The sequence below is a fragment of the Ixodes scapularis genome, unplaced genomic scaffold (assembly GCF_016920785.2).
Source record: "Ixodes scapularis isolate PalLabHiFi unplaced genomic scaffold, ASM1692078v2 PGA_scaffold11__112_contigs__length_91849675, whole genome shotgun sequence".
Taxonomy (NCBI): Eukaryota; Metazoa; Arthropoda; class Arachnida; order Ixodida; family Ixodidae; genus Ixodes; species Ixodes scapularis.
The window spans coordinates 59558914-59576327 of record NW_024609837.1 but is presented as its reverse complement, the minus strand read 5'-3'; the positions used below and the strand labels follow the sequence as shown (position 1 = coordinate 59576327).

Below are 17414 nucleotides of genomic sequence, written 5' to 3'. Positions count from 1 at the left end.
TCAATGCCCAAGGCTAACGCTGTGTAAGCCTGACTCAACCGCAAGTCCGGCAGAGGACAGACGCCCACCGCCGACAGCGTGCAGTCCATTCTCACCGAGGGAAGGTACGCCGGACGACTTGTACAAGGGCACCAGAACCCATCCTTAGCGGCAGACCACCCTCAAGTGGGGCAGCTCACTGGTGAGGGACTCCAGGAGGGCGTCGTCGATCTGCAGCACGCCCGGGAGCGGAGGTCACGCAGCGCACGAACCGTCCGCACAGGTTACCCTCCCACTCGTCGCGGGTCGTTTGTTCGCTTAACGGTACTACCAACCACGTAGGCATCTTCTTGAAGCTTAAGCGCCGTTCACACATTTGCAACCGAGTAGGACGGAGAGAAACAAGACCAGCTTTTAAGCCTCGACGTCACAGTACTTGATGTGCTGCTGCGAAGCAGGTCCTTCGCCGTCGCAAGAGGCTTGAAAACCGGTCATGTGTCTTTCCGTCCTACTCGGTTGCAAGTGTGTAAAAGGCAATTTATTCACCAAGCGTAAAACACGTTACTCAGGTGTGGTCGCACGGGCAGCATCCGATATTTCGCCGAAGAAAGCTACTGCGCATGTTCAAAATGCGTTCCGCAGCCCGCTACACAAAGACAATACAAGGCGCAGAAAGTGATTGTTTGAATTTGTCTATGTACGACCGAGGCAAACTGCTTCGGGTGAGACCACTTTGTCTGTCTGGGCTCATCCGCAGGACGTCGGGGACAATAGGCACGACCTATATTCGGCCAAATTGACGACCTGGACTTTCTCCGATTCACGACGGCGCGAGTTCTCCGGTGCATGCGACCGCATCGTTACTGAATAAACATATTCAAAAAGGGACTGCGGATCACCTCCGAGATAGTTGGGGTTCTGCGGTTACGCAAAGTTGGAGACACGGGTTAAGAACTGCAGAAAGCCCCTCTCGCAACGCTTTCTGGTTGCCATGATTGGTTGTTTCTTCCTCTCCACTTGCCTCCTCTCCAGTGCTTGCTCTGCTTAAGTGGAAAGAGGGGAAACCTTCCCTTTCCTGACCCGCAACAGACCATACGGTAATAAAGGTCACGTGAAGTAAAGGCGGCAGTCGACCGATCGACAACTTTTGACAGAAAACTATTGTTCTAGTCGACGGTGCGAGATGAAGAGGAATACTTCCCGGTTTATTCCCCTTCGTGGCACTAGAGGAACGGTTGTGGGGAAACGTGTGTGGTGCTCACCCAACCGCACAGCGGCAGTGCCAGGTAGCGAAGCTTCGGCAGTTTCGCGGCCAAGCCGGCCAAGCAGTAGAATCCGGTGGTGTTGTCCAGGCCTATTATGTCCAGGCTCTCGAGGTTACTGCGGGGAAGAGGAAACACCATGCTTCTCTGCTCCTCTCACGTTCTGGTTGCTATGGCCCCCCTCCCTCTAGCCACACTGGCCAGGAGGCACGAGCCGCTGACTAACGCGAAACACTCGCGTTTGCTTACGACGGAGTTCTTGCAATTTCTTACGACGACAGAACACACTGGCACCATTACCACGTACGAGCTGACCTCGGAATTGTAATTCACCAAAGAAAATGTTTTGAAATATTTACAGGGACAAATGTATGTACTATCTAAAAGAAATCGTAGCTGGTTACATTTTCCAGCTAAAAGTGCAAGAATGATACAGGAAAAAGTAGGAAGTACGGAAGTGCCGAGTGTTTCGCGGCTGCCCCATAGATGGCGCCAGTGTAATCTAAGCGCTTGTTGCAAGAGGTTTTAGGAAATGTTAAGGTATGTGGTCGTAAGTGGTTGCGTGTGAGCTAGCACTTATCCATACTGTCTCGAATAAAAACAAGTAGATGGATATAAAACTGAAAACAAACTTTTAAGAAGGCAAACTTGCATCTGCAACGAAATGAAAAGGAGACGGAAGGGCAAGTGTATCGAAGCAGCGCGCTACCGCCGCTTTTATACGAGCGCTGTCCCCGCAAAAGTTTTAAACCAGAACGCGCAATAACGGACAAGAATGGGTTGGAACTTTCTAAAAAAGTGATAAGCACAAAAAAAAACAAAAAAACTCGACTCCAATGGGTGATATCTGCGTGGCAGCCGCATGTGCTGCCAATTTTACCATGCCTCTGGCAAATGTCCAGGCCCCATTTCTTTGGAAACTTATAAAAAAAAAAAAAAAAAAAAAAAAAAAAAAACGGTCAATGAATTTTAGTATTCCTGGCTGTTCTGACCAGTCCGGTGTTTACATTCAATTAACCCCTTAATTGAGGACTTCCATGACCAAAGACTATTGGCGAAATGGGGATTTTTCTTAGATACAATAGTAAGGGTGCAGGCGAGCTGGTGGATGTTAACCATGTTGAATATACCTGAGACTGGGGTAGAAAAAACATAAAAGTCGAAGAAACAGAACCATTTTGCCATTGCTACCAAACATATCTCGTCAAACTTTCTTCGTGCTGAAATCTACTTGTTGGTTTCTAAAGCAAAGTTATTTCCGATGTTTAGCGATAGATGGCACTTCCTTGCGTGAGACAAAAAAGTAAGCATTTAAATACGCGCTCCACAAGTTTATCTGAAGAGCGGCGCGTCTATAGACGCACTCCCCAAGCTGCGGTCAAAATTGCTGCGCGTTTGAAGACACACTTTCCGCTTAAGGGATTAATGTTGTGATACTAGGCAAGTCATGTACAATCCTTTCCTTCTAGATAAATTAAATGCTTTAATTTATTTGGAAGTGACATGGGGTTTTGTGTGGACCAAACAATCTGTTAATGCACAAAGAAATGGCACATTCCGTAGGTCCTTTTACACTTGCAGTGTCCCTCCCTTTGCTCCGTGCAACGTTTTGTTTTCAGAAAATGAGTGCTCAGGACAGCCCAGTTTTAAAATTCACGCATGCAATAATTTCGACTGCCTTTATAATTCCTTGCGGAAATTCAACTTGAACGAAAGCAAATGTCAAATCGTTCAGTATCAGCCATCCGTCATGGCAGTCCTTGGAAGCATTTTGCTCGAAATCTGCAAGGTGGCGAGCAACTGCACATAGCTAAAATGTGTGAATACGAGAGCATAATGAGAAACAGCGCAAAAGGGACAGGACACAAAGTAGAAGAAGGACACAGGACATACGCTGACTAACAGCCAAAGGTTTACTATAACTTCCACGCGCGCACAGTGGCCCGCGCAAGCACAAGCTCTTCTTTCTCTTTGAAAAGAAATAAATGCTGATAAAGAAAAAAACAGCGGCACTATACTTCGTTTCACCCAGAGCCTTTTATACTGGGAGAGTTCGGCGGTTTTTTGATCCAGCCGCCAGTCTGGCAGCACTGATCAAACAGTCTGGCAACTGTGCGCACCCCCATGATGTGCCTTGCCGTCTAGCTTGATTGCACCTTTGCATTTAATTGCGTTATAATTATAACCTTAAATTGCAAGCTTCACCCTTGTTGGTGTAAGGCTGCGGCTGATAAAACCTGTTTGCCCTACTGACTCGAGCCGGCAGTCGGCTCACTAGAGTCCATGGAGCGAGAGACGACGATGAAAATGATCGTTCTGCGCTGCGCTCTGCCAGACGTTAGATGAAAAAAAAAAAAAAATGGGGGGCTGCAGTGCCGTTGGGTGCTCGAACAATGCGAAAAAGGGGTTCAGGATGTACCGGTTCCCGCAAGGAAAAGAAAACCGCGCAAGGCACAAGATCTGGGAAACCAAGAAGGGCTGACTGGAAGCCGAGTTCTCGATTGTGCGAGGTAAGTTTATGATTAACGTATGATTAACGTAACAAAATGCTTGATTTTTCGACTTTCTCCTTACGCCAACAAAAGCGCAAACGGCAAAACCTACACGCGTATACATCGCATGTCAATGGGGACCCACTCGCCGGGAGGCATATCATGGCGGAAGCGGCGCCCACTGAGTCCGCTAGACCTAGCGGGCCGTAAGCCCCTCCCCCCACCCGCCGAACTCTCCCAATATAAAAGGCTCTGGTTTCACCTTATGTTGTACCGCAGCAAAGGCTAGAAGCGCGAGCTCATAGCGTTGGCAGCCGCAGTTAAGTCACGAGAGCTTGTGCTGCCGAGATGTTCCCCAGAGCAAAGAGCTCGCGCTTGTAGCCTTTCCTGCGGTACATCATTAAGTGGAAAAAAAAAAGGACGTTGCAAAACGCGTGACCAGAATACATATTAAAAAAAAAATATTAAAATTCTGACAGCGGCACGAGAAAACAATAAGGTCATGCGCTGCGTACACTCCACGTTCGCACCACGTGCACACCGCGTTCAGGACAGAAATGAGACATTTACAGATCGCGTGTATACAGTATACTAAGGGAAGTCACAATTGAGAAATTGTAATTCCCTGTTCGTCAGATGCACTGACGCGACACTAATGCAGTGATCCGGTCCACAGGCAAGTATACGCGCCGCTTCCATGATCTCTGGAGGAAGACGACGAAGCTTGCTCTTAGTCGGCGCCTGGACATTGCGTTCGTATTTCTGGCAGTTTTTGCTGTTTTGCAACTTACCCCGCGGCAACAGAACACCCTCACTGTCTCCTGCAATATCACCAACACCTTCACTGCAGGAAGTATCCTCGATAAACCGAAGGGTTTCCACCCGATGGTACTCTGGACGGCACCGATCCGGTAGGCCTGATGGAATCCGATGATGCCACCTCGAAACCAATACTGGCCCCTGCTCGATTCGACATGACTTCTGTAACGCACACCACGCAAAACTTGCAGCCCAACATTTTGACGACTACTATGAAGTACTTACCACCTGAGGAATACGACACTGACACGGAAATTGAGACCTTCTCTGAAAAAGAAAAAACCGACGACCAAAACGATGTCGAAGATATGGAAGAACTGTATGCTTCTACCAATGAAGAGTCGCAAGATCCCGACAACCAGTACAAGACGGTTGAATCACGCAAACGACGCAGGGAGAGTACGGACTCAGAATCAAGTTCTCCCAAACCAGCAGTCAACTGCCAGGCTCTTGGGCTCACCGTCATATTTACACCAGACGACCAAAACACCAACATCAAAAGCTTCAACCCTATCAAGCTTTCGGACTGCTTGAAAGCCAACTGTCCTGATGGAATTTACAGCATTCGACCTAACTCAAGGCTGAATGTGATTGCTGTAGACACTCGCAATTTAGATACAACAAGCACTTTACTGCGTATCAAGTCCCTTTGTGGGGTTCCGGTGAGTGCATACGAGCCCCGCTCTAAGAACATGGCAATGGGTGTCATCCATGGAGTACCGGTAGATATCAACGACAGCCAACTAACTGAGGCACTACTCTCAAAGACATCAATCGTTCGCATCCGAAGACTGGGAAAGTCACAATCTGTTGCATTAACATTCGCATGCCCAACTCTACCCGATGCGGTATGTGTAGGCTATGTGCGCCACAAAGTATATTTATACGTGGAAAAACCAACACAATGCCGTACTTGCGGTCGCCTCGGACACGTAGCTGCATCATGTGCATCTTCGTCTATTTGCACAAAATGCGGAAAAACGCACGACTCGACATCCTGTCCAGATGGACCACCCAAATGTGTCAATTGCGGACGTGACCATCCCTCTACTTCTAGAAGCTGTCCAAGATGGCAAGAAGAAAGGGATGTCGTTCGTTACCGTGTTCTTCACGGAAGCGACTATCCAACAGCAAAGGCAGCAGTAAAAGCTGATGCCTCTGAACACAATACCGATAACACAACGGGTCCCGGACACGGTCAAAAGTCAGCAGGAAGCATGCCAGTGAGTAACAAGCCACATAAACAACCAATTCAAGAGCCGCCCCCAGCATCGCAACCTTCCCAAAGAAAGGAAAACAAAAAGCCACTCGATAAACCAGGAAGAAGTACACAACTTAATACAGACGACCTCGAGTCCTTTCCGCATCTCCCAAACACAGTACCTACGACACAAGAAGACCTCGCTCACAATCAACCTTCTACATGGAAGGTTGTAAGTAACATTGCCACCAACCTTGTCAAGAGTGCCTGCACTCCACAACCGAATGCTGCAGCTGAACCACCACCACCTGCGCTGGGCATCGGAAGCATCTTTTGTGCTGCGATCAAGGCCTTACGTGGACTGCTTCAACACGTGTCTTCACCCATTGCCATCTACATTGTCCAACTCATTGACACATTTACTCCGCTCCTGCAACAATGGTTGAGTTAACTCAACTGTTACTACTTAATTACCATTTATTATAATTATGACAGCACTCACTATGGATGATAGATACAACAATGCGACTATATTCCAGTGGAACGCGAGAGGCCTAAGGGGGCGTCTATCTGATCTTAGGCAATTTTCACAGAAGCATCAATTTCCTGTCATGGCCATATGTGAGTCAAGGCTTCCAAACAATTTTCGTTTTTCTGGGTATGAATATCTTTCTTCAACCCGGACTACAGGACCAAGTAGAGTCATCCTTCTCCTGCGCACAGACCTCAGTTACGTGCATCACGCTATTCCACCACATCAAGATAATGAGTACATAGTGGCTACAGTCACTGACGGCAAGGGCAACTTCACCATCATTGCTGGGTACATCCCACCGAAAGCTAAATTTGACGAAGGCTACCTCACTGACATTCTCAGCAAGTACCCGTTGCCATTTGTCTTAACAGGTGATTTTAACGCCCATAATTCTGTATGGGGCAGCACGCACACCAACCCTCGAGGTAGGAGATTGGCCGATATTGCTGCCTGTCACCATCTCTGCCTAATGAATGACGGTAGCCCTACGTATATACAGAATCTTAAAAGTAGCAGCTGCCTAGACCTCACATTCGTTTCGCCATCGCTAGCATCTCAAGCAACATGGTTTGCCGACATTGAATCAAGAGGTAGTGATCACGTGCCCACCTATACGAGGCTTGGGAATTTTAAAAATATGAAAACTCATCATGAGATTAGCCATATCAATTGGGCAAACTTTCAAGAAAAAATGACCGAGGAATGCAACCAAGAGATGGACTTACCATCATTCACAGAAGCCATCACTCGTTCATTAAACCAATCAAGAGAGCAAACAACCTTACCGATTAACCAAACTACATTCAACGCCGAATATGAGCGACTTCGGGCTATTCGCCGGCGTGCTGAGAGGCGAGTTAGAAAGCACAAAAGGCCCGAGGATTTACGTGAGTTCCGACGAGTAACTAAAAAAATCAAACGTCATTTGAACAAACTTGCAAAACGTCGTTGGCGGAAAATGTGCTCAGAACTTGATCCAAGGAAACGTACTACGAGAATATGGCAAATATCAAGAGGTCTTCGAGCAACACCGCAACAACGCTATCCGTTTCGGGCACTAGCTCTATCGATGCAGTGTTCAGATATAGAGGCCGCGAATCAGTTCTGTATACGAATTACGCAGGCGCAGTCTACACACACAATCACACCGAAAACGCCACGGCCGACACCACCGTCAACTCTGTCATGCATGGACGTTGATTTCTCTCTGAACGAACTCGAATCTGCTCTTGCATCATGTAGGCAGTCAAGCTCACCTGGACCAGACGGTGTTACCTACTCGGCAATTGCACGACTCGGACCAAGTACAATCAAATGCCTTCTTCGACTCTTCAACCAATCCTGGAACGAAGGCGAGGTACCTACATCATGGAAAGTCTCTCAAGTTATACCGTTACTAAAGCCAGGTAAATCACCCCTTACCATCACTTCCTATCGACCCATTGCGCTTTCAAGTTGCATAGGCAAACTCATGGAACGTATGATCTTGGCGCGATTGGAATGGCATTTCGAACGTCATGGTCTATATTCAAATGAATCGTCAGGCTTTCGACGCGGCCGGTCTTCAATAGACGGGGTGATTGATTTAATTACATCGGTTGAACACGAAAAATCTCAACGACGAATGATCACAGCCGTATTCTTGGACATCAAGAGTGCCTTTGACTCTGTGACGCATTATGCTATACTTGACGCACTAGAAGAACTAGAAATAGGAGGGCGACTCTACAAGTGGATCTCCAGTTACTTAACTAACAGGGCAATTTTTGTTACTACGGCACAAGAAAAAACTACCCTTTATAATGTCACAATGGGTGTCCCACAGGGTGGCGTACTAAGTCCGACATTATTCATGATATGCCTTAATGCTCTCAGAGTGGAACTTCCAGAAATAGTTCGATCATCGGTATATGCAGATGATATCTGCATATGGGCCTCCGGAGTTACCAGAGTACAGGTTAGAGCTCGTCTTCAAAAAGCATTAGGCACGATTGATAGATATCTTCTTCATCGCGGATTGACCATCTCTCCATCGAAATCAGCCGCCATAGCTTTTACTAGACGTTGCATGGATAAATACACCCTCAAGGTATCCGGCCAAGCCATTCCGTATGTAAAACACCACATATTTTTAGGCATATCGATCGATCGAGGACTGACATGGACGCCTCACATTATGCACCTTAGAAAAAAATTGACCAGCTTTATACACCTCATACGTTTTATATGTGGCACAACTTGGGGTGCGAAAGTAACATCAGTACTGCGTCTTTACAAAGCTCTATTTGAGGGTCTATTGAGGTACAGCCTGCCAGTCCTTCATGGGATGTGCGCCACGAATTTGAAGCGACTACAAAGTGTACAGGGCTCTGCTCTTCGTGCTTGCTTAGGTGTTCCGCACTCAACATCGACTTTGGGTGTTATAGCAGAAGCTGGGTGCCTATCCATTGAAGCACTTCGTGCAAAAGAAACACTACGTGTACACTTACGCCACCTAACAAGGCATGAATCCCACCACCTTGCCCGGATACAATCATCCAGGAAAGATTCAAGCTATGCTAAATTCTTGATACAGCAGGAGCCAAATATACCAAAGCAGTTTGAAACACCAAAGTTGGCGGATGTTCCACCTTGGACACTAACATGCCCTACAATATCACTCAATATAGATGGCATACAGAAAAAAGCGTCAACTGCACAAACTGTATTAAAGCAACTGACCCTCTCATTAATCAATATCAACCATCGGTTCAGAACTCACATTTACACTGACGGGTCAACAACTCATCAAAGCTCAGCTGCCGGAGTAGTTATACCCATGGAACAAGTCGTGCTCAAATTCAGACTAGACCACCGCACCTCATCAACTGTCTCGGAGCTGGTGGCCATTAGGGAAAGCTTGAAATATATAATACGCACCGAACCACGAGCATGGTCCGTTTTCACTGACTCAAAAGCTGCACTCCAGAGCATGCAGCACTATCTACGACGTGGAGCAAATGAACAGCTGACATTCACCGTAGTCAGCCTCTGCCAACAGGCCCAACAGGCTGGCCACCACATTCACTTTCAATGGATCCCGAGCCATTGTGGAGTCCCTGGTAATGAGGCCGCTGACCAAGCAGCAAAGAGCGGTCACGACAACATATCTAGCATTTCTGTTCCATATTCAAGAACTGACGCTGGTGCAACGGTTTTCTGGGTCGGAAAAAAGATAGGTGCGGCCCTCTGGGCAAGCCCTTCTCACCACTATCCACGACTTTATAATATAGATCCTGAACTTAAGTTCAGACCGCCCAGAAACCTTACAAGAAAGACTGAATCAGTACTTCACCGAATCAGGCTGGGCGTTGCATTTACATATAAATATCTCCACTGTATTGGGAAAAAACCTTCTGCAAACTGCTTGATATGTGAAGAAGTGGAGTCACTAGAACACCTGTTATGCACTTGCACAATTTATGACGTGGAAAGGGAGGTGCTTACTGAAGAACTTTCCCAGCTGGACTCCCGACCGTTCTCTCTCCAGAAGATCTTAGGAGCGTGGGAGAGTCCAGAAAAGCTGGCTGATGCGACCAAATACCTACTACGTTTCTTACGTGATACCCAACTTATTTGCCGTCTTTAAGGAGCAGATATAGAGCTCCACGTTATTGTGATGTGTTTTTATTAATTTCCTCTTCTTGCCCTTCTTTGGCATCCCCTATTCCCCCTCCCCAGCACAGAGAAACTGGTTAATGCAAACTGCATGGAGCGACCTCTCTGTCTTTCTAAATAAACCTCTTCTTCTTCTTCCATGATCTCTCTCTCCAACTTTCCCCTCATGCGTCCCACCACCTTTGTGTTGTACAACGCAGGAGAACACCCACAATCCCTGCAGTGTATAGGTAGATGGGAACCGTGACCACTGCCGAGCGAGGCCGCGTGCTCACGCAGCCTATCGTTCAAACAGCGACCAGTCTGTCTTAAGTAGGGTGCCTTCATGTGCGCTTTGCTTAGGGTGGAGACATCTGGCCATTTTGGTTCCCACTTTTACATTTTTTTTGTTCAGAAGCGCGTGAAAGAGCGTGTCTCTGCACGTGTCTGTGGCGCTGACTGTGCTATGGCGACATTTTGTTTTTGACGATTTCTTTGTATCTTCCCCGTGAGCGCGTGCTGTCGGCATCGGGTACTACAAAGGGTGGCATCACTCTAAACAGAAGGTCACTGAGGCACCCTAGTCCCAAGTAGACTATACCACAGCTGAGAGGGATCTCGTAGACGACTTCCTTAACACAAGGCACAAACTGCTTGGCATGCCTCGTGTCTCAGGGGCCATTCCTAGGTTTGGTCCTGCTAGACGTTGCACAGAGTTTAGATAGTTTGCAGGGGGCCGTGAAGACAACGTCAACGATGAATTTTGCTCCTACACGTTTCAGATTCTGAGAGATCGTGTGAACGTGGGGTATCACTTCGAACTTCTGTGGCCTTTTCCTAGTTTCCGTGTCAGGACTTTTCATCTTCTTAAGCAGAGATTCGGCTCTCGCGTACGGCGTGGGGACAATACTTTTGTAAAGCCGATTGGAGGCATAGGCTCGCGATAACCCTTTTGACTAACTTAAAGTGCGCCGAGTCGAATGGTAATATTGTCTTTTTGGTGCGCGGCGAGTACGTCCAACAGATGTGGTCGGACCCATTGAAGGTCAAATGTAAATCCAAGAACTGCAATGCACCTTCCGCCGGCAACTCGATCGTGAAACATAAGTGGCTCGAGCACTGTTCAAAAACTTGTCGGACAAACTGGGCGACAAAGTCCAGGCGAGTTTGAGGGGGTACGCTAACGGAAATGGCAAAGTCATCCACATATCTACAGATCTTGACAACAGGGGCGTCAGTCAAAGCCTGTGAAATAGTGCAGTCGAACTTCGCGAGATAGATTTCGCACAGCGAGCTCTAAAATGCGGACTCGCCGAGTTAGCCGTATGGCACAAGAACCCGTCGGCTAGCAATTTGGCTGTGGATGCTATGGCCACAGCCACAATCTGCGGCAGAGTATTTGTTCGTTGTGTTTTGTTTTAACACTTTGTTCTGCGCAGAATAGCTTCTTGAAAAGACGGCCATAGACGGCGTAACCCAGGATATCCCCCGGGAGGAAACACAGGCCTATTTGTTTTCCCAAAAGCTCAGAGTGACTGACATTGGTTCGGCCTGACGAGCTGTTCAGGCGGGCAGTTCTAAGCTCGCTGCGACCTCTAAGCGGAACGGGGCAGGTCCGTCTGCGTCAGGGGAACCAGCTTAGAGCAATCCCCCTGCTGCATTGCGGTGAGTGGGACAGCGAGCCACGGACAGGTCGGCATTGTCTGCCGGCTTCGCTAGAAGAGCCAGCTGATGCCGGCACCAAAAAAGACCGACGCCGATGGTCCCACCACCACCTACGCCGGTTTCGGACGCTACAACGTGGCCACTCCGGCAACAGCAACAGCGGCTGCCTCTTCGAGACCTCACAGAGCGCCGACCAGAGTGTCCACCCGTTCCCCCGTGCATCGACGTGGAAGAACTCCTCCCTGACGACCATGAAGTCCCGTGTACCGGAAGTCCCCCGAAGTCCGGGCCTTGAGGGGGGAGAGTGTGGGAGCCGAGGGTGAAAGACGAGGCAGAGGGCACGTGACAGGCAGTCGGCGGAGAAGACACCAGCTGGCGCGAGACAGTGCGTGCTGAGCGAGGCTAGAGCTGGGCAGGAACGATAAAGCTGGGCTGCCTGGCCTGGCCCATGGCGAACCCCGGAGCGGTCCACCGGCGAGGTTTGGAGACGGACCGGAGGAAACGGCGAGCCCTGGTCATCTGGCCTTGGCTACGACGATTCCGGGGTGGTTCCGCAGCGAGACTCGGGCTGTGATAGCCCTGGACAGCTAACCTACGCAGCGCTGGCGTGGAAGGACGATCCCCACGCCTGGACACAGACTCCGACTGCGAGCTCTGAACGACGAGCGACAACAAGGGTGGGCGGGCCCGGACTGCCGGCTCTCGACGGCGGGCAACCGGAAGGTACAGTAAACCCATTCGCTGTCTTCTCGTTGTGTTATGCCACTCCCTGGGTGACGAGCGAAACGCGTACCGATCGGGTGGCGGTTATTAGTAGTGCCACCTCCAGAAAGAAACCCCCACAGTGAACCTCAACTTGTTGCTTCCTTGGGACCAATTTCAAAGTGCAGGCAGTGTAGTCAAAGATGCATTCCGGGCATCGCAATACTAACCCGTTCGCAAACAACACCTACCGAAAACAAGCGAGAAGGGCACCGACACTTACGGGCAGTTGTTGATGACAGTGGCCAGTCCCGCTTCCGTCATGGTCCTGCAGCAGTAGATGGAAAGCACCTGGAGACGCGGGCAGCTAGAAAACATGGCAATTCATTGCAAAGGCATCTTTCCAGATCTTAAGAAAAAAAAAAAAGTCTCATATTGGGGTTTTGATTGCCCAACCAACGAGGGGTGCCTGGCACCTCCCAATGGACAAGCGAGGATTAATTTCTACCACCCGGGGGATCTTTTGACGTGCAACCTTTTGCGCAATAAGCCCCCGTCAGATCGCGGGCTCCTCGGCCGAGATTCGAACCTGCCACCTGTGGATGCGTAGGCTGGCGCTTTGCCTCGGAGGCACCGAAGCGGCTCTCTCCAGATCAGGGTGACTTCATCAAACAATAAAATTGCTTTGTTTGAATGTCGAATTTGATACCCGAGATAAATCACATATAGGAGCATTTTATATATCCGTCAGTCAAGATGCCGGTACTGATCGTGTATGGCTGGCCGCTCTCCACATGGCCAGGTGCAGCCAGAAATAGAGTTCTGTTCATGCCCGACTCCCGTAAGAACATTCTCTTCTGAACTGTGCAAGCGCAGTTGTGTTCCATCGTTTATTAGCTACGCTGCGACGTCAGTTTGTAAAATCGTGATAATTTTTTTTCAATTTCTGCTTCGCATTATCCCTGCTTAAGTCAACAAAACGACCCATTGACTCTGAAGTTTAGTCACTGATAATTGTTTTAAATGAGACAAGTGTCAGTCCATCTAGAGCACAAAAAATACAGTGACAGATTTGCAAAATACAAAGGCAAAACTTATAAATACATATACTATATCTTAAATTTATAGGAATGACCAAAGGGATGGCGCAGAATAGTTTCAATGTTTTGCAATGTCGGAGCAGTGGGCCGTTTCTGGTCGCCGAAGGTTTGGTGGAGGATTTAAATATAACACAATTCTGGAGAAACGTGCTTTTATTTCGAGATGTTGGCCCCGGGGTAGAAGAACGTCTCTGAATTGCTCCCAACTCAAAATGTCACTCGCTTCATAAGTCTAACATGCTTAAATATTTTTGGAATGAACGTTACCTCTGTGACGTAATGTCCTATTCAGGCACTTTAAAGAAAATGTTGTTTCTGGAGTCTGATTTTGGTCACCGCAAGAGCGAAATCTAATTTGCCTTTAGCGGAAAGAGCGAAGATAATGTTTGCAGACGTTATGACTGCTAACTTGAGCGAAGAATCCGGTTCATCTGACCCGAAGCGCCTTTCTCAGACAGCAATGAAGGTAGAAAACAGCGTACGTCCTCTGCTAGCAGACCGGGAAAGAAGTTGATTGTCCGCTACGAACCATGCGCCGCGGCAAAGCGAGATCGGAAGCAGGCTGAAATTGTGATCGTCTTCTACTTCACGTTGGAAGCAACAAGCCGCGCTTCATACGAAAGTCTCAGGCAATTCTTTTGCCGTACGAATAGGCAAGCACATCAGATGCAGCAAGACCTCGATAGTTGTGTACATTGGAGGGACATTCTCATCAAAGTTTTGGTCAATTGTGAGCTAACAAGTAGGGTCGAAAATGTTTCACTGGAGTTGATTACGCGCAAGCTGCGGCGCCACTTTCCATCAGCAACCCAGAACCCTCTATCCTGATCACAGTCGGACCCCCGGGGAGTTCGGCGTCTCCCCATAAACCCTAGGAAGCCCCCCGCGGCCCCACGCACCCCTTAACCACCAGACCGAGTGCCTGGTCGTTCAGCTTCAGAAGATCCAGCTCCAGGGAGATCAGGCGGCCCATGCTGCCGCCTTGAAACAGCGACCCCAGGCCCCTTGCCGTTAGCAGGCGAACCCCGTCCAGGTTCAGCCGCCGGAGAGTCCCCAGCTCATGTGTAAGGGGACCGCGTCGTTCGGACGCGCTCTCGGGCGCGTTCCACATCCGGCTCTGGCCTCACATCTTTCCCTCAGTGAATAAATGAATGGATGCATGAACAGTAGTGAGCATAGTCACCCGCAAGATGAGAGGGGCAGGAAGAAGCTTCAAGCGTCCCGCCTGCGGTGCAACCTTCCTACCTTCGACGACACCTCGGCGTCTCGTGTCCCTCGAGTGTATGCGCGCAGCCAAAACATGGCGAAAGACAACAAATGCTTTCTGGAGGCCGGGCGTTCAAAAGACACCCACTGCGGCTCACGCACTGTCGTTGACTATAGAGTCAATAAACATGCCACGCTTCAGAGTTCTGACACTAGAGTGTACTTGGTGACATGTGTGTCTCGTCTGCGCCATCTGGGTACTTATAAAAAACAAAGTTGCTCCGGGAAGGAGGGGGGGGGGGGGGGGGGGGGCGCTGTGCTTTTTCTTTTTTAGGGTGGACGGGATCCTTCGCAAGCGCTTCCTTGCACTTGCCTTGATGTAGGCGAGGCTGCCATCGGTGATCCCTCGTGCGAAGCTCACGCAGAGGGTCTCGAGGCGGCTGCAACGGCGCAGGGCCTCAAAGGCGGCGTTTGTCAGCTGAGGCCCGTCCAGCTTCAGGCAGACCACCTGGGGCCCCAGGTGCTCGGCCAAACCGCACACGCCCCTGCCGGGGGGAGGGTACGGCAGACGATCGACAGACGCTGTGGGCTGCCGCCTCTGGTGGAACATTGAGTTGATAGACTACGCTCGGGCTCGATTCCGTGCCGTTGCGGTGTGGGTGCAGAGGAGCACCCAGAGAGGAAGAAACTAACCGTCGATTTGTTCTTTCTTTCCACAGGAGGTGGCCAACATCTCCTAGGCAACGAGGCCATATAGTGCCTAATGTTTTTTATGTCGCCTCGCGTAAGCGAAGCCACACGGGGCACAAATTGGACACCGATGTGGCATTGGCTCTCAGCTGGGAGTTGTGTCCCACACAACTCCCAGCTGAGCTTAGTTTGCATTCGACTGGGAACAACATTCCCAGTCGAATGCAGCTCAGCACTCGTGTCTAATCCGCCTCCCTTATTTGGCATAGAAGAGTCAGCGTCATTTATGGCAGGAGGCGTTGCAGCAGCTTAGAGATCCTTTCCGGAAATGGGGATTAAAACGGAGAAGGAGGGAACGAAGAGGAGGAGACGAATTTCGAGTCCCCGGCGAACAATGGCGCTGTATGTTGGCCTTTAACCCTTCTTCGTTGTGAAACATTCAAGTTCTACTACCTCATATCTAGCCTATATACGAGCGCGAACTGGTTGCACTTCGGCTGCACAAACTCTCGCGCAGCAGAACATATGGCAATATAAGCTACAAACTCGGGCTTCAATAAAAGGGCCCGGAAAAGAAAACAGACTTGCACAGTTTTAAGTTTCTCCGCCTCTTTAAAATATGCGTGCTATTTCTTAAAGGGATACTTCAACAATATTTGAAATATTCCCGTCGTGTTCAAAAATAGGTTGAATATGACCCACAATATCCGTAAATGACTATCGCACGTTTCTATTTTGAGCCTGGTGGCTGTATTTTTTATTGTAAACGGCCCACTCTGGCAAGCGCTCGGAAAAGGCCCAGTGGAGACCACGTGACATCCAACGCAATCGTGACGTAGGTCGTCTCAAGACGAGCAAAGCTACGGCGAGGCTGACGTCGAGAGGATGGCCTAGTCGCTCCAGCCACCGAAGCGGCTGCTTTTGTACGAATTTTGAGTGACGGGTTAATCATCTATAATCTTGTAGGGGGACAATAGCGACTTCTCCGACACGCAAAAGGCATTCTCGGGAAGAGGGGAGTTCCTCCTGCCCCTCTTTTCTCGTCGTGGCCGGAGGCGAGACAACCTCCGTCACTAGCTGTCAAGGTTCCTAGACGGGCATTACAAGCGAGGCGTTAGCGACATCCACCAGGTGCTCTTTGCTAATCGTTTAATTCGTTTTAAATTCCTTTTCGTGACTTTTTTTTTCAAGATATTGGTGTGTTCGATGTGATAGTGCTCCTTTGAACACATATAGACCTTAAAATAAGCGCCGAAATTTCGTTGTAGTATCCCTTTAAGATGTATCTCGTCAAACTCCCGCGAGTGGCTGCGACGCGCTACCTGTCGGTGATCCTGAAGATGAAGTCGGCGTTGAGCGACACGAGCCTGGGACAGCCCCTGGCCAACGCCAAGAGCCCGTCGTCGGTGACCTTGGAGAAGTGCATCATGTTAAGGCTCAGCAGCCCCGCCAGTGGGCAGAGCGCCTCGACGACCGCGTCGTCCACGCCGTGGCACCCCTCCATGTTCAGGTGCGACAAAAGCGGGCAGCCATTCCCGAAGTGGGACAGCGCGGCGCCAGTCAAGTTCGACGACCGCCCCACGTCCAGCAGCCGGAGCTTGGGGAAGCGTGCCGCATGCGCGGCCCAGGTGAGCACGAGGGGCGACCAGTGGAGATCCAGGGCCTCCAGCTGCGACAGGTGGTCAAGGGCACCTTGAAGCCATCGGTCGTCCATGTCTTCGCACACCGTCTCCGGTCCTCCACAGGTACGGGTCGTAGGCGAGGCGACGCAGTGCCTTGGAGACCCGCGCAACGAGCACAAGCTCACCGTGGCTCAGGTACGAAAGCACCAGCAGCTGGAGCTCGCAGGGCAGGTGGCAGAAATCGGGCCCCGGGCCCATCCGCGTCGACACGTCGTCCATGAAGGCCGCAACGACGACGCTAGCTCCGTACCCGTCTGCGGGGCCGCGGGCCGGGGAGGTGACAACCCCGATTCGGGGATTGAAACATCGCGCGCATACATGGGTAATTTACTTCCAAAATGTAATTTAATTACAATTACAATTCCTTTACGCGAAAGTTATTAATTACAATTACAAATGACTTTTCAAAAGTAATGCAATTACTTTACAATTACTTATTTCTGAA

General features: G+C 49.6%; 1 pseudogene; it reads right to left on the bottom strand.

Annotated features, from left to right (window-relative positions):
• Nucleotides 1-17188, bottom strand: LOC8037318 (annotated as a pseudogene).
• Nucleotides 17189-17414: the final 226 nt, after the last annotated feature.